The sequence below is a fragment of the Piliocolobus tephrosceles genome, chromosome X, assembly GCF_002776525.5.
Source record: "Piliocolobus tephrosceles isolate RC106 chromosome X, ASM277652v3, whole genome shotgun sequence".
Taxonomy (NCBI): Eukaryota; Metazoa; Chordata; class Mammalia; order Primates; family Cercopithecidae; genus Piliocolobus; species Piliocolobus tephrosceles.
In genome coordinates, this window is record NC_045455.1 from 53,854,443 (window position 1) to 53,871,852 (window position 17,410).

The window sequence follows — 17,410 nt, forward strand, 5'->3', positions numbered from 1 at the left end:
AGAATATTTACAGCTGACAGATTAATATGTATTAAGTTATAAGAACATACATAAGAACGTGTGTGTGTGTGTGTATTTTCATTATAATGAAAAGCAGTAGAAACACACAATTAGCTCAGTGGTTAACTCTAAAAGGGTGGCAGGGGTATTGCCTCTATGATGAGCATAAAGGACATTCAGTGGTATAAGTAACATTGCATTTATTGAATTACTGCCAGGTTGACATGATCCATTTTACTAAGTATTATTGCTTGTATATACGCTGTTGTTATTTGTACACACAAAAGATTTATAATTTGTGTTCTTAAAATTAAGGAGTGCAAGAATATTTTAAAAATTAATGATGAAATAAGAATTGTATAAGAAAGGTAGCCATGATTAATTGAATAGAACACTGCCTGGCCTCTTATCTCACTAATATTTAGACTAGAAATTGGACTACTTCTGAAGGACACTCATTTATAGCTACTATAGCTAATCTTGCTCACTTTTACATCCCTATTTTCTTTCCCAAAGCACAGACTTTTATTCAAAATCTAAAAAAGGAAAAGTAGCTCTTTCATCATCATGCATTCTGCAAATATACCTTTATGAAGGCATAAATATGGGTTTGACCTAAATACTTTATTTAATAAAATATTTTATGAAGGAAATAATATATTTCAAAATACTTTGAACAATGAACAACCCACTTGGAGTTTGCTAGAGACAACAACATGTAACGTTTAGAGCATGTAAATTCTAAAATGTATATAAAGGAAGAGATAGAGGATTTGTATCAGTAGAGATAAATGATATTATTTAACATGAGATTTCAATTCATTAAAATGTAAACATTTTCAAACATATTGATGCATAAAACAAACTCAAATTCTTGAAAAATTGATGGGAGTTACAAAAACTTTCTCTAGATTTTATATGACATATTTGAGTCCTAATATTAGGAAGTACAATTTTACAACCAAAAAAAAAAAAAAAAATCTGAGTTTTTGAATTCTATTGTATTTCTAAAACATATAAAGAAGCTGAAATAGTCAAAACCATAAAGAATTTTGAAATCTAGGATTAAATATGACACTGGATATTTATATGAATATCTCTTAACTGCAAAGCCAGAAATCAGCTCCAATTTAAGTAAAAATAAATTTCAGAAGTAAAATATACTTTGGACATGGCTTATTCAAATATCTGTATATAAGGGAAGACAATTAGTCTCATAAACTCTCAGTTTAAGTAAGCTGGAGCACACTGTACTTATTTAACGTTTGTGATAATACTTATTGTGATTGATATTCACAGTACAACTATCAGGATTTCTGTGGGCCATATAGTTTTTCAAAGAACAGTTAAGTTTGAAGATGAATACCTGTGTCTAGCCAGTATCACCTGGATATTTCTGCCTTGTTTATGCTAACATTCTTATGCTTCAAGGAAATATCCTAATGAGAGATCATGCTGTGACAATCTGCTAGCTAAGCTACTCCATGCAGACCAATTTCATTATTTTAAATGTATGTATCCCTGCCTATGAATTCATGATTTCCATTTTACTCCTGTCTAATCAAGTTTAAGTACATACCCATGAAAAAGCAACCCAGATGCCTCAAAATGATCTAATCCTGATTTCAGGTTTGCATTGTAAAACTTTTCTTTAGCTTTTCATTTGTAATTCAATTTGCTGATAAACACCTTGGACATCTTTTGTATCTCAAGATTAGGGGTAGAAAAGCTTCTTTTAACAAGGTGCAGTACTGATAGCTTTTGTCCATTCTCCTTTTTTGGTGCATTTAAAAAAAATATATGAGAAGTTCATTTTCTTATATCACTCTACCACAAACAAATCAGCAAAGGAAAGGAAACATAGCATTTATTCAAACCTAATTTTAGCCAAAAACTCCTCATAAAGACTACCAGCATTTTTTAAAATTTTATCTTTAAAAAAGTGTGATTTTAAAATAACTACTTTCTGAGCATTTAGGATCTAGAGAAGAGTCAAAATATATATGACAAATAATTAATGTTGCCCAACATCTAAACTAGCGGTACTCAATTTTTTTGGCAGAAACTCATACTAAGAAATGCAGTCTACATAACAATCTAGTTCACACATAAACATATCTACAATAGCACTTCCTTAGAATATAGCAAAACTGATTGTTTTTTTCCATGATAACTGGCTCTAACCAGCTAAAACTGATAAGATGTCATGAATTTGAATGACCTGAATGAACATTTATTTATTACAACGAGCTAAGGAGTCTTCCTGATGAATGAACAGTGCAGCCGTATAAACTCATTTCACTTAATTTGGTGTTCTAGTTTCGGCTCTTAATTAGCATAACTATTGTGAATTCCCTTTTTTTAATCACTTAAGGAACCCTGATTATACACTGCAGAGACTTAGTAAATTTCTTAACTGCTGAGTGTTCCCTTGCCTGTCAAGTGAATAGACTCAGCAGCTTTGTAACTTTTATTACATGTAGTAGTATGATTCGTTGTAGTCATAGTGATAGTCATAGTCATAGTCATACTTAGCCCTGGTCTTGTTTTATCAGACATTTTAGGAGATCCACCAAAATTGGCTTGTCCGCCTCACTCAGTGGTGCTGGTGCTGCCAGCCTTAAGACCAGAAACAACATTCTTACCTGTGCCTTTTGGTACTCTGTTTTGGTCTTCAGGTACAATTGCAGGGATGACTATAAGATTTGATTCTTCTTGGAGACCTCCTTAAATTTATTACATTTACCAGGATGGTTTGAGGAACTGTAGCTCTGAGTTAACCATAGTTCATGACTTATATACGATTATTATTATTATGTTTTTTATGAGTAAAAGTCCTGCTCTGTTTCCAGGCTGGAGTGCAGTGGCGTGATCTCAGCTCACTGCAACCTCTGCCTCCTGGGTTCAAGTGATTCCCCCGCCTCAGCCTCCCGAGTGGCTGGGACTACAGGCGCCCGCCACCACATCTGGCTAATTTTTTGTATTTTAGTAGAGACAGAGTTTCACCATGTTGGCCAGGATGGTCTCCATCTCCTGATCTTGTGATCTGCCCGCCTCGGCCTCCCATAGCGATGGGATTACAGGCCTGAGTCACCGTGCCCAGCCAATATGATTTTGACCACCGTCGTCTGTCACTGAGCTTTCAGTCTTATGTTGTTGCTTATTTTTCGGGGATTGCTTGGGAAAAGAGAATCAGTTGCTGTCTTTTCTGGTGCTTTCCTGAGTCTATCTTTTAGCTGTTACAGATAACATTTCGGTCTGTTATGTGGTTAACATAGGAACTACAATGTCAAACCGTTATTACCCTGTACCCTCACTCTCCTGTGGGGACTCTTTTAATTTTACAACAGTCGGCCTTTTAAATTGCTTTTAAAGACTGTCATTATATTTGCATAGTCCAGGAATATCCAGTCCAGGTCTACATAAAACTAAGTAGAAAAAAACAATGAAACTGATTATATGGTCTCTTAAATTTCGTGGTAACTCTAATGCTAATTGGTTTACTGAAACTTATAAACACATAATTTTACAATAGTACAAAGTTCACAAGGATTTTTAAAAATTAATTACTAATACTTAAAATGTCTACCTGGCTTCTTCTGAGAATAGCTGCCTGGTTGTGTCTTTAATTATGGGAACAATATCTTTTTTTTTTTTTAAAGGAAACTTTAGCTGCATTAAAGGTTAACACTTTGGTTTCTTATCTCTTAGTTAAGAGATAAGAAAAAATGCAAGTCATTCAGTGACTAAAAATTGTTCTATATTTGTAAAAAAGTATTAAATTTCTATAAATATAACTAATCAAAATAAATCTTAAAAAATTAAGTATTTTTTATCAAATAATTGTCACTTCAAATTTGCTGCAAATTGGATGAGGCTAAAGAAATATTGTAAAAAAGACATTTTTTTCTTGCAATTTCTAGTATCTGATATGTTATCTTGTTCTTTTTAAGTCTTTATTGAGATATAATTGATATAAAAATAATTGCACATTTTAATGTATACATTTTGATGAATTACTGTCTTGCGTTTGCATGCTGCATGCTCACACATCTGAGTGTATGTGTGGGCATGATGAAAGCATGTAAGATGAAACCTATCCTCTTAAACTGTGGAGTCCTAAATGTTATATTGTTAACTATAAATACAATGTTGTACAGCAGATCTCTAAAACTTTTTCATCTTAGGTAACCAAAACTTTACATCAATTGAGCAACAAGTCTCCATTTCCCTATTCACCCATTCCCTGGCAACCACCATTCTACTCTCTGCTTCTATGAGTTTGACTATTTTAGATATCCTGTATAGTTGGAGTCATACAGCATATGTCTTTCTCTGACTGGCTTATTTCACTTTTCATGATGTCCTCTACTTTCATCCATGTTTTCACAAAAGATAAGATTTTCATCTTTTTAAATACTGAACAATAATCCATTGTTTGGTGACATATCACATTTTCTTTATGTTCTTTTTGTCAATGGACATTTAGGTTGTTTCTATATTTTGACTATTGTAAATAATGCTGTAATATACATGGAAGAGCAGCCACCTCTCAGAGAATACGTTGACTGTGCTGATGGTTTCACAGGTGTATGCATATTTTCAAACTCATCAAATTGTATACATTGAATATGTGAAGGCTTTTGTATATCAGTTACACCTCAATAATCAGCTACACCTCAATAAAGGAGTTTTAAAAAGCAAATAATTTGTTTGATTCAAGGCAGGTATAATTTGCTACACAAGTTAACCTGTTGAATTTGTCATACTTTTTCTATTACTGTAGTATTCTGTTAAAATTATTACAACTACAGTTTTCATAAGGTTCATCCGGAGAAGTTTATTTTCTGTTTATCATCGGCCCAACATTAGTAACATTGGTAATTACTTCTTCCAGGCTCAAACTTTTCAGCAACCAAATTTTTTAGCTAAAAATTCTTTAGTTAAAATAGGCATCATTTTATAGCATATGACTGTTATTACCTTATTTCTTATATGATATGAATGTCATAGTTATAATATATAATATTCTTTCTATAAAATCAGATAGCTTAAAATATTGACAATGGTTCCATATCACTGGAAATCACTAATAACATATTTGCACTCATCTAATTAAGAAAAAAAGTCCTTGAACTGTTTGAACTATTTATACTTGTCCTGCTGTGAATTTAGAATTATTTGGTTAAAGCAACTCTCAATTTCCTCAGATAACTACAAAAACTATAGGTTGTGCTCTTTATGACTTGCATATGTATGCACCAAGATATATTGTCACATGATCACAATATTGATTGTGGAGAGAAATAAGTCTACTATCTTAAAAGAGTTTACATGCTCAGTTGAAATTGTGGTAAGTCTATAATGGTAGTATTTCACGTGATCTATGTACATACCTGTTGAAATATGAAACTTTCAGGATGTTTCAGAGATATTTGTATCTGCTGATTCCTGAGAAGTTTTCTTTATTGGCCTTGATACTCTTATATTTGAATACTGCATTGGAGCTCTATGGCAGAAGCAATCATAGCAAAGGAAGACACATGTTGTCCCTGTGATACAAGTTCAACAAAACTTCTTGCACATTTTTCTTGCAAGAGTACTGAACAACAGAATCACTTTATTCACAATTCCAAAACAGAATTTACTGATCACAGTCTTTTCTATACTTTCTATTATCCTGTTTTTGTTGGGATAAACGCTCCAAGGTAAGTGTTGAGAGAAAATGTTTCATGTATGTTGCATGTTACTGTTTGTCTCATATTTAGAGCCTTAGAAAACAGAAGGGATGTTTCCTTCCAGGGGGAAGGGTAGATATGTGGATCATTATAAGAGATCCACATTCCCTAAAGCTCAGCTTCTTCTCACTGAACACAACTTACTGTGTGTGCCAGCTTCTACCTGAACCCATATGTATCTCCCCATTGGACTCTGGGGCAAGGGAAAGTGACAGGAATTTACATATGCTTTTACTGCTTTTGCAGCATTATCAGTAATAATGTCCTTTGTCTCTCACCAAGAAATATTGTGGCGTCTCCCATTGTCCATGAAATTGTGACAAGCTAACTTGTTAACTTGTTAGTAGATTAAATATTTAACCCTTTTAAATCCTTGATTGTAGGTTAAGAAGACTCTATGTAAAATTAATAAGGAAGTCAATTGGTTTTCCAAAATATAACACACCTGCCCACAGGCTCTTTTTTTTTTTTTTTTTTTTTTTTTTTTAATGATTCAGCCATGTACAAATGAAAGAATATGATTAATTGTTGCTGTGATCAGGGTATTATTAACAGTTTTACTACAGTCACTATTTTATGGATTGTGCATTAAAGTGATTGAAGGTATATGAATAAAGAAAACATATCCACCAAAAATCTAAACCCAAGATATAAGTATTGACCAAAAAAAATCTGACCATATATCATTCCTGTGTCATTACTCTACAACAGAGATTAAGGAAAGGATCATAAGAAAATTGTTGCTTACTTTGAACAAACAACCTATAGTGGCAACTCCCTATGAAATATCAGAAATGATTATTATGTTTATCACTGCTGTAATTAATCAACCGAAGCTTGTAAAGAACTATGATTATTGAATATCCCCAAGATTACAAACCCTTACTGGAGACAAAGTGAAGACTTTTTCCTGACCAATGAAGAGTGAAATTCATTTTATCCAACTATGTGCAAGTCAACTGACTTCTATCCTCTCCAGGATACTAATTTTTAATATTTAATAAGCACAACTTTCATGAACTCTCGCTTTCTAGCACTTAAAAACTGACTTTTTGCCTTCTGCAGGTGACTTGGTAATTTTTTGAATGGTGTGTGTACTCTTTCATGGAGTTGATAGAACTTAGCATTGTAAAAATGTTTAGCTCTGGTTTTATGTTAATTCAGTGATAGACTGTATCTGAAAATAAATTCATGAATCAATTATATTCTTAATATTATGATTTGGTCTAATATTTGTGATGTTTACATCTTATTATTTTAAAAAATACTGATGAACCTTAGTTGAGTTTGTGAACTATTAATAGATCGTGGCTCGCATTTTGAAAAGCATATTGATATTAGTTCCTTGTCACTTGTATTTATTATGCAATTTACTGGGTCAGACTGATATATGAATCTCTGCTCCAACACATAGTAGCTTTGTTACCTTAAAAAGTATACTTAACAACCTTAGCCTATGTGATTATATGTAAAACATGCTCATAATAATAGTTACCATTTAAGTTTTTTTAAGAATTATAGGAGAAAATTTATGAAGTACGTAATATGGTACCTAGAACTTACAGTTCTCAATAGTTCTCAATAAATATTTGACCATGATTATGAACACAGAATCACCATGAGTGTTACTAATATGATTGTAGTAAGTGAGAATCAATTTTTGAAATTACTGTATTAAACAATGCTATTAATTGTAGAGGATATTTTTTGGCATATGAAATAACACTCATATACCAAAAATGTTAATTTACAAAGATTTAAGTGAGTTATGTAATGGAACAGTTCTTCATTGGTAATTTTATGAGAATTAAATAAATTTACCTATATCTAGAAGATTTGTCTAAGTGTATTTTCAAATCTCTTACTGTATCTCTGGCACCATACAATTTTCTCTTATTTTGTAGAATTATTAAGCAATATAATGTAAAGGAAAGAATCTCACTTCCTTTGCCATTATTTAAACCTTAATAAGGGGTTGCCTTGTTAGGGTAATAATATGAGATATGTTAAATTATTCTCTAATGAGTTTTTTATTATAAAGGATCTTATATCTGTTATAAGGAATAAAATGTATGTTGTTTCCAATGCAGATTTTTATCTGTGAAGGTCAGATATTTGATGAAGTTTCTAGTAAAGCTGCACACTGGAGTATTTTTATTTAAGTTTGTAATGGGAGAAACATTTATGTAGATGAGTAAAGTGATACAGAATTATTTGTAAAACTTATTGATGTTAGATAAGATGTTTAATAGATTTAATAATCTATAGTGTATTTAAGAAGGACAAATCAAACAGCTCAGTATAAAGCCAGCTGTAAATGTGCAGAATTTGATTAAACTACATCAGCCAGCGGAACTCTGATCCATATATATACATGTTCCAGGTGGAAAGTTCCTTTGGGTGACTAAAATAGCCTGGATTTTAAGACAAGATGTATTGAAATCAACTTTACATTTATACTTCTAGACTCTGATATTTTAAGAAACTATTATGTTGACCAATGAAATGGATAACTGCCTATATGTTTTTCTTCTATAATCAACTTGTGAACAATGCTCTTTACTTTCATTATATTAAGTGAACTAATACTTTACATCATTTTATTGAAGGAGAAAATAAGCAACTTTTGAATTTTACATAGAGGCAATTTAGAAAATTAAACCACAATTATATTTTTTATATTTAAAGCATATAAATTGTTCAGAATGTAATACAACTATTCTAATTTGGGAAATAAATTGTTGAAAAATGATGCATGCACTTTCAGCAATATTTTCAAACAGAAACATGTTTTATATAATCACAGATATATTTAATTAACATATTGGTTATTATAATGTTTTGGTTATTTTAATGTTTGCATCTCTGAATGAGAAGAAACTAGCTTTAACATTTTAATTTATCCATCACAACCACAAGCGAAACCCCAAACCCCACATCATTTTTTTGTTTGCTTTTGTTGATCTACTTGAAAGCATCATGCCATTTGTTTTTTTAATGTCTAAGACTGCTTAGTGAATTTGAGAGTCTTGAATTATTTTAATTATCTAAAATCTCTAAAGTTTTCATTTTTTTCTTGTTTATTTTGTAGTTTAAAGGTTAATAAAATGTTTTTACATCATGAATTCAGAGAATCATGGATTGTTATCCATAGATAAGATAAAAATCTATTATTTTTGTCATGGATTCAGAGAATCAGCGCTTTCAGCTATGCTCATTATTGTTTGTATAAAAGCAACTGACTCTCTTAAGATATCCTTATTACATCATCATTTTATCTAATGATTTTTATTTCTTAAAAATAATATTTGTTAATTTAGTGCATTGTATGCAATCTTAACGTGCTTTATAAAAGCCTAGATAATATTTCAAAGTTATTTTAATCTTTAACAATGAAGTGAGGATAACTTTATACATAATTATTCGCTCAGCAATAAAGCAAAAAAAAATTGAAATATTTGTTAAGATCTACTAACAGCAAAAATTGCTAAGCACTTGAAAATGTTTACAACTAATGTTGTATTATAATTAATGTGTTTCCACTCAGATCCATGAGATCCTGAGTGTTATAAAATGAAGAACTTTTATAAGCTTTTGATGTTGGGTAAATTTGGTCCTAGGCAACAGTTCTAATATTTTAACACGTGTTTCCTGATTTTTTTTTTTTTTTTGAGACGGAGTCTCAGTCTGTCGCCCAGGCTGGAGTGCAGTAGCCGGATCTTGGCTCACTGCAAGCTCCGCCTCCCGGGTTCACGCCATTCTCCTGCCTCAGCCTCCCCAGTAGCTGGGACTACAGGCACCCGCCACCTCGTCCGGCTAGATTTTTTTGTATTTTTTAGTAGAGACGGGGTTTCACCATGTTAGCCAGGATGGTCTCGATCTCCTGACCTCGTGATCCACCGGTGTCGGCCTCCCAAAGTGCCTGAATTTTTAGGATATAAAACATCATTTAAAAATAATCAGTAGTGAAATATTGAGCAAATTTGTTTTAAGAGATTTTAAGAAGCACAATTTTTCCATTTTTTCCCCTCTGTATATTGTACCCAAAGTCCAAATGAAAGTCTCCCACTAAGATAGAAACAAGACAAAGATGCCCACTTTCATCATTGCTATTCAACATTATAATGGAAGTTCTAGACAGAGCAAGTAGGCAAGGGCAATAAATTAAAGTCTCCCAATTTAAAAGGAAAAAATAAAGATATATCTAGTCACACATGACATGTTCTTATATGTGGAAAAATCTCTCAACATCCGCGAGAAAGTTACTAAGAAACAAATTCAGCCCAATTGCCAGGTGCAAAATCAACACACAAAAATTGAATGTATTTCTACACATTTGCAATGAACAATCTGCAAAGGAAATTTAAATAGTAATTCAATTTACAATATCATTCAAAACATTAAAATACTTTAGAACAAATTTAACCAAGAAAGGTAAATAGATTCATAAATATTTTAATATACACTGAAAAATATAAGGCATTGCTGAAAAAAAATTAAAACACTTATTTAGATGGAAAGGCAGCCCATGTTCATGGGGTCGAAGACTTAATATTTTAAGACATTAGTACCACACAGTTATCTGCAAATTCAAATTCAAGCCAATCCATATCAAAATTGCAACAGCCTTTTTTTCTTTTTTTGCAGAAAGACAAAAAGCTGATCCTTAAATTATATGAAATTGCAAGGGAATCCAAATAGTCAAAACAATTTTGGGAAAAAACAAGTTTAGAGGACTCACAGTTTCTAAATTTTAAAAATTATTACAAAGAAACACTAATAAAAACTGTTTGGGATTGGTATAAGGATAGTTATATTGATCAATTCAATATATTTGAGAGTCAGAAATAAATTTATGTGTCTATTAGCAGCCAATTTCTGAAAAGGGTGATGAGTCTACAATAGAAAAGCAGCATCTGCATCAAAAGGTGTTGGGCTAGCTGGACTTCCACATTGAGAAGCAAGAAGCTGGTCCCCTACTTCATACCATATAAAACATTAACTCAAAATGAATCAATGACGTAAATGTAACAGTTAACTTCATAAAAGTTTTAGAAGAAAACATAGGCATAAATATTCTGGGCCTTAGATTTGTCAATGGATTCTTACATATGACATCAAAGCAGGAATAACTATATACATACATACATACATACATATATATATATATATATAATCAAATATATAAAAATACATATATTCGACTTTCAAGAGACTCACATACCTGTTCATTAAGCATCGATTATTGTGAACATTACACAGATTTAGGATTTAAGAATTCTATTTTTTAAATTGTTATTGTGGTTAAATATGTATAAAATAAAATTTTTCTCTTTTACCTTCTTCTCAATGTATAATACAGAAGCATGTATAATACAAAAGCAATGTATAATACAAAAGCAATGTATAACAGGACAGATTGCATCCAAATGTAGAAGTATGTATATAAATTTGAAAGCCAAATGTATATATCTGACTTTAGAAAATTAAAATGTTTTATTTATTGAAGGATATTATCAACAAAGTGAAAAAGTAAAGCTACAGATTGGGATAAAATATCTCTAAAACACATATCTTATGGAAACTAAATATGTAAGATATAAAGAACTCCTAAAACTCAACAAAATAACATATGACCCAATTTATAAAAGGACCCAAGGACTTGGTAAACATCTATACAAAGAAGATATACAAATAAACACATGCAAACATGTTCAATATTATTAGGCTTTAGGGAAATCTAAACCATAAGATACGACTTTATACCTACTAGGATAGCTATAATAAAATAAAAGGAAGTAACACGTGTTGGCAAGGATGTGGAGAAATTAGAACAATTGCACCTTGTTGGCAGGAATGTAAAATGGTGCAGTCACTGTTGAAAACAGCTTTATGGTCTCTCAGAAAGCTGCACATATAATTACCATATAACCCAAACAATTTTAGACTTAGTTATATACCCCCCAAAACTGGAAACAAAGTTTCACATACTTGTATGTCACTGCTCATTGTGGCATTATTCACAGAGCAGAAAGATGAAAACAATGCAAGTGTTCATCAAAAAAAGAATGAATGGACAAAAGGTGATGTGTGCATATAGTCGAATATTATTCAGCCAGAAAATGGAATGAAGTTCTGATGTATTGCCATAACACGTATAACCTAGAAAACATTATACCAAATGAAAAAAAGCCAGACATGAAAAGACAAATATTTTCTGATGCACTTGTATAAAGTGTCTAGATCAAGTAAAATTATAGAGACAGAAAGAGATTAGAGGTTCCCAGGGGCTGAGGGAGGAGAGAATGGAAAGTTATTGCTTGTTACGAAGTTCTAGTTGGGTAATGAAAAAGTTTTAAAAATAAGTAGTGATTATGGTTTCACAACATTGTGAATGCAACTCAGGCTTCTGAATTATATATTGAGAAGAAGGTAAAATAAAAAATTTTATTTTATATGTATTTAACCACAATAACAATTTTAAAAGTAGAATTCTTAAAGAAATCCTAAATCTGTGTAATGTTCACAATAATTGATGCTTAATGACCACATACATGAGTCTCTTGAAAGGCAGAATTAACATTCAATTAAACTTTCTTAGTTTATAGCAGTGTAGTATCTTCTTTGAAATTATTTATATTGGCATTTATTGCTAAATAAAAGTGTATATTACCTGTAATGGATAAGCATTATTATATGCTGGGAAAATAGAAGGTAAAACAAGATTGTATGTCTCAGGAAGCTTTAAAGGAAGAAAATAAATAGGGTGGAAAGAAGGACAGAGAGAGACAAGAGAATTGATAGAATAATTTTCTTGAGAGACAGGAAAATATGTAATTCAATGCAAAGATTAGATAGAAGAAGAAACAGCTACTTTATTACAACGGTACAGATTGCATCCAAATGTAAAAGTATGTATATAAATTTGATATTCAGAGAAAATGACTACATGTCTAATAGAAAAGATAGAAATAGATTTTGAAGTGTATGGACAATCTTTGAAAGAGCTGAAATAGAATGAAGATTAGTTGACCAGATATCTTGCCTAGAATTGAAGTGATGAGGGATTATTTCAATTTTAGGATGATCATTTTGTAGTAGGAATAATGTGTCCTGATATTTTATGTAGACAGAAATCAGATAGCTTTTTCTTCAGATTAGTATAATGGAAAGAAAAAAAAGCATGGGTCTTTAGAATAATGTAAAAAATCATATTGAACTATGAGCCATGGAATATAAGCTGAAAAAAGAATCATACTAAGAAGAGGGTTTTTGAAATTGGGGATAACCTATGGCTTAATAAATTAAGGCTTCTGATAAAATCAGACTAGGAGTATTTGAACAAATAAACTGTAAGGTGGAAAGTAAAGGAGTTAAGGAATTGAATATTTGCATGATTGATTTTCCAGCTAAAATAATTATAGGTATAAAAAGACATGCCCCTGGATTAGGTATCTGAAATGATGGTGAAAATAGTTATTAGAAACAAGAAGTTCAAGAACAGAGGTATGGTATTGTATGCATCATTCACTAGAAGTTTTCAACAAAGGTTATAAAATAAATTAAGATTTATAAAAAGTCTGTGGTCCTGTTGCCAAAGTTTTAAATATGACAACAGGGACCCCAATATTGAGTTTCAAAGATGATAACCTCAAGTAAAGGAAAAAATTGTTTAAACTGAACTGTAAGATCTTAAAGTGAGTATAACTTTTTAATTTAATTTTTCTTGTGAGGGGAAGGAAAGAAATAGTAACGTATAATTGCTTACGTCTTTTGTACTCTATACCAAATATAACAGAATTCAAGTTACAGACTTTTTTTGTGTTTCTGTCTCTCTGTCATTGTCTCTCTCGCTCTCTCTCTGTCTCTCTCTCCATATATACACGCATATATGGAAATCTATATATTCCACATATATATATATATATATATGAAATTCAATATATATTAGTCTGATTTAGTTTCTCTTAAAGCTGGGAAATATAATTGCAATACATATAATGCTAAATATGAGAATTATAGTCACCCTCCATATTAAAGATATTTTCATGAGCTCATGAATCACAACAAAGTTTAATAAGTAGTATTTTCTCCAAACACTTTACATACATTATCTTATTTAATTTTTAACAACATCTGAGGTAAAAAACGTTAAACCAATTTTGGACTTGAGGAAAATAAGACTTGAAATACCTAAATGATTTGAACATAGTCACATGGCAAGTAGAAGTAGTCATTGTAGTAGTAATTTAGAAGACTAGTAGTAGCAGTAATTTAGAAGACTAAAACCCAGGTGTGCTCAGTTTTCCTGAACCAAAATCTATCTTCCATTTTATGATTCTTCCTAATATGACTAGACAGATATTTATTAATATAAAAAACATTTTCTATTATGTATAAACAGTTTATTTTAGCAACAATTGTAAATCAAATCACATTAAACTACAATGAATGGTAGATTTTCCTGATGAGTACAGTTTGTAGCAGTTGTACAACACATTAGGTTTTTTAATTTAGAGGACATGAAAACATTGTTAGAAGTACAAAAATTACAAGAATTTTGCTTCAAGAGTAACAATCCCCTTTGTCTCTTTTGGTTTGTCTTTCCCTCTGTCACCCGTAGCCAGTTAACACGGAATGAGAAAGCTAATAAATGTTTCTACATAATCTTACATTGCCTATAGAAAGAGTTTCATTATACCGGCATAGTTTTCATTGCTATTTTAAACCATATCTATGCATACCAAAACAAAGACAAATCTGGCTCATCCTATTTTATTAAATTACAATCATTTACCTCTTATTTTGTTACTAAAATTTGATTAATCTTCCAAACTCCAGCTACAATTCTACCTTATACATGAAAACTTACTCAGTTCTATCAAGCAGATTAAACTAGTGCTTTCTTCGCGTCCATGATGTATATACTTCATTATTCAATTTCTCAGAATTTGGTTCATTCTTTTAGTTACTCACCCATGCCTAGATACAAGATCATTAGCTCCTCAAGATTAGAGAATGAGAGTTTTTATATTTTGAACTCAGCCTCCAGCATATAGTACTTGGTAGCTACCTAAAATGTCTTCAATGAGTCACAACTTTTGTCTAAAGACAAAAAATGATTTGATTAACAAAATTAAGAGTGATTTTATTCATTTAACAAAATGCCTACAAGGTAATTAAGATATGCATAATTAAACTAGTGGATAGAGAACAAAATGTCTCTGAGCTGCAAGGAAGAAGCGGGAAAACATGGAGGTTCTTGACACACCTTCATAGTCACATATCTGGGAGATCTGGAGGCCACTGTTTCGAAGGCAGGTCAATCTTTTGAATAGAGTCCAATCTATATTTAAAAATGTGTTCATTAGAAACCTCTGGACTGCATGGTGAAAGTGAAGCAAGGCATCATATTGCTGGAAAATGGGAGAACTGAAGGTTTTCTAGAGCTACGGAAAATAACATTCCATGAGTGTGTCCAAAACAAACAAACAAACAAAAAAAAACCCTATGATACTACCTTCTACAAGGAGTTAATTAAAACCTGTGTGCTTCATATGACACAAGAGACATTTAGTGAATCCCTTACAAGTGGAATTGTAAAATGTTGGTTTTCAGTGCTCCATGTGTGAGGGTGATAATGTTATTTTTCTAGTCCAAGGCGATAATTATTCATTTTTCCTACTTAAATAAAGCAGCCTTGTCACTGACAGTCAATTCCATTTCCCTGGGACCCTGAAATCTGCTGCAAAACATGTATCATTTTACTTCACTGTCTCCACTGGAGCTTGAAACATGTTAAAACAGTAAGGTTTTATTCTCCATTTATGGAAAATGCACTGCATAATAGGCTGAAGCTTGCTTAATTTCGATTTCCTGGGACTTCTCTAAAGAAGAAAAAAAAAAATTGCCTCACTGCTTCCTCTGCATATGGGACTGCGCTGCACACTGTTTTAAGATACACCCTTTCTGCTTCATCTCATTATACAATGGGAAATGCTTTGACTACCTGATAGGTGTCACTGTCTGGTACACTTAATTACTTTTGCACTGCAGTCATTACAACCAAGTTTACAAGATTTTGACATATGAAATTAAGTGCTGTAAGGGTACCTACAAATTGATGGGTATTACATGTTTACATATTAATATGACACTAAAACAATTTTTAAAACATTAACAAATGGTTTATGATAATTAGTAATGCTACCAAAGTCAAATGATATAGTTAATTACGTGTAACTTTGAATTCTAGATTGATAGTTAAGCACAGTGTTACATAACATCTTTGCACCCATCTGAGCTCATAGTAGTCATTTATTGATGTGCTAAACTTAGAACTGTATTACCTATTTATGATGCCATAATTTAAATTTTGAGTCTACGTATTATTATTTTAGGTATTTTATTTATACCTTGTGTTGATTCAAGTGCACTTATCCTAATTGAATTTGATTTTGTCTCTTTGTAAAGAATTTAAGGCAACCATTTGAATTCTATTTCTCTTATAATAGCCTACACAGAGATACCTCAAATGAATAAATGTGCCATCCTCTGTCAGGAAGAGAATGATAACAATTCTGAAAAGCACTACTAATATCAGGTGATAACTGAATCAAAGGAAACTGTTGTTCTCCTCACCAAGATTTAAGACAATTGCATTAGGCAATCTTTGAAAATTTTAATTAGTATGTGCAGTGTTCTGTGTTTAGAACCTCTGGATCTTTACTGGTCTCTTTGAAATGAATTGATTGTTAAAGTCTGATTCTTAAAGAGGAAATTGCCAGCTCACACAGTAGATTTCACAACTGACATGACTACCTTCTTAGTACTCTTGGCTGAAGAGACAAATGTAGATTGTAGATATAAAATTAACTACGCATTTATTACTTTAAGTCCTTGCTTTATCACTTCTCGGCCTTTTGGCTAAGATCATGTGAAGTCCTTGCTTTGTAATACATACAATGAAAGTTAAGTGAGTGATCTCTGAGTTAGTTCATGATTTGTGTGTATATTAATGTTTCCATGCCTGGGAACTCTAATATGATAACAAATGTTTTACATTAAAATTTTATTTTAATTTGAGGTCCCCAGAAAGACTTCATAATAAAATGAAACAAATACCTTCTGCTTCATCTTTAAATTTACCATTTGTTCATGCTTCCTTCCCCGTTTTTTTTTTTTTTTTTTCTGTTACAGCCCAGATAAAAAGCCTCAAATATGTGATAATAAACCCAAACTGATTTCTATAATGCTTTCAACAAAAAGGCAGTTTCTCTGGTTTCAGCAAGTATATGCAGCCCCAGCCAGTGAATTCTGGCCCTGGGTTGGACTAGCATTGGGTAGCCATATATCAGAACTTGTATTAATTATCAGAACTTGTAAAGATTGCTTTGATAGCCAGGTGTGGTGGCTCACACCTGTAATCCCAGCATTTTGGGAGGCAGAGGCATGAGGATCATGAAGTCAGGCAATCAAGACCATTCTGGCTAACCCAGTGAAACCCCATGTCTACTAAAAAAAAAAAAAAAAAAAAAAAAAAAAAATAGCCAGGTGTGGTGTCGGGTGCCTGTAGTCCCAGCTACTCAGGAGGCTGACGCAGGAGAATGGTGTGAACCCGATAAGCAGAGGTCACAGTGAGCGGAGACTGGACCATTGCACTCCAGCCTGGG